This window comes from Cebus imitator, unplaced genomic scaffold (genome assembly GCF_001604975.1).
Source record: "Cebus imitator isolate Cc_AM_T3 unplaced genomic scaffold, Cebus_imitator-1.0 Scaffold1188, whole genome shotgun sequence".
NCBI classification, from domain to species: Eukaryota; Metazoa; Chordata; class Mammalia; order Primates; family Cebidae; genus Cebus; species Cebus imitator.
This window is the reverse complement of record NW_016108503.1, coordinates 14,446-15,727: the sequence shown is the minus strand read 5'-3', so window position 1 is coordinate 15,727 and position 1,282 is coordinate 14,446. Positions and strand designations below refer to the sequence as shown.

Here is a 1,282-nt window from a genome sequence, read left to right as displayed (position 1 = left end):
CTCTTTATTTGCTGGCTTTTTATCCAATATTACTTGAGCTCAATAGGAATCAACAAAATGAATTTTAATTTTACTGCAAGAATTTTATTCATGCATATGTTTAATTTACTGAAAATATGTTGATATTCCATAAAAGGCTTATACTTTTTTTTGATGGAGTCTCGCTCTGTTGCTAAGCTGGAGTGCAGTGGCACAATCTTGGGTCACTGCAACCTCTACCTCGCTGGGTTCAACTGACTCTCCTGCCTCAGCCTCCCAAGTAGCTGGGACTACAGGCATGTGCCGCCACACTCAGCTATTTTTTTGTATTTTTTAGTTGAGATCAGTTTCAAAATGTTGACCAAGATGGTCTTGTTTTCTTCATATTGTGATTCACCCACCTCGGCCTCCTAAAGTGCTGTGATTGCAGACAGGTGCCACCGCACCCAGCTAAAGAGTTACACTTTAGCCAGGCAGGGTGATTCACACCTCTAATCCCAGCCCTTTGGGAGGCTAAGGCGGGTGGATCACCTGAGGTCAGGAATTTCAGACAGGCCTGGCCAACATGGTGAAACCCCGTCTCTACTAAAAATACAAAAATTAGCCAGTTGTGGTGGCAGGTGCCTGTAATCCTAATTACTCAAAAAGTGGAGGCAGGAAAATCTCTTGAATCCAGGAGGGGGAGGTTGCAGTGAGCTGAGATCATGCCACTGCACTCCAGGCTGGGCGACAGAGTGAGACTCTGTTCCAGAACAACAAAAAACAAAACAAATCAAAAAAGATGTATACTTTTTTTGTGTCATTTTTGCTGAGAAGTGGCTGTTCTGTCAGAAAACTATTCTCAGCTGTGCTCACATTGACTCTCCTCAGCATAGTGACTGGAAGAGATGTGTGGGTAAAAACCAAATGTGTCTTCTTTGCATTTTTTAAATCTATTGGCTTAAGGAAGAGGAGAATGCAGATAGCCGGGAGCAGTGGCTCACCCATGTAATCCCAGCACTTTGGGAGGCCGAGGCGGGTGGATCATGAGGTCAAGAGATCGAGACCATCCTGGTCAACATGGTGAAACCCCGTCTCTACTAAAAATACCGAAAATTAGCTGGGCATGGTGGCATATGCCTGTAATCCCAGCTACTCGGGAGGCTGAGGCAGGAGAATTGCCTGAACCCAGGAGGCGGAGGTTGCAGTGAGCCGATCACACCATTGCACTCCAGCCTGGGTAACAAGAGTGAAACTCCGTCTCAAAAAAATAAAATAAAATAAAAAATAAAAAAAATAAAAATTAGAGTGGAAATAGATTTCA

The 1,282-nt window shown here is 44.0% G+C and overlaps 1 long non-coding RNA gene across 1 annotated transcript in view; it reads left to right on the top strand.

Annotated features, from left to right (window-relative positions):
• The window catches only part of LOC108298908, a 12,638-nt gene extending 11,673 nt beyond the window's left edge, over window positions 1-965 (top strand). Inside the window, exon 3 of the long non-coding RNA XR_001822754.2 lies at window positions 955-965. This is a non-coding gene — a long non-coding RNA (uncharacterized LOC108298908). The remainder of the gene's footprint in view (window positions 1-954) is intronic.
• Window positions 966-1,282: the final 317 nt, after the last annotated feature.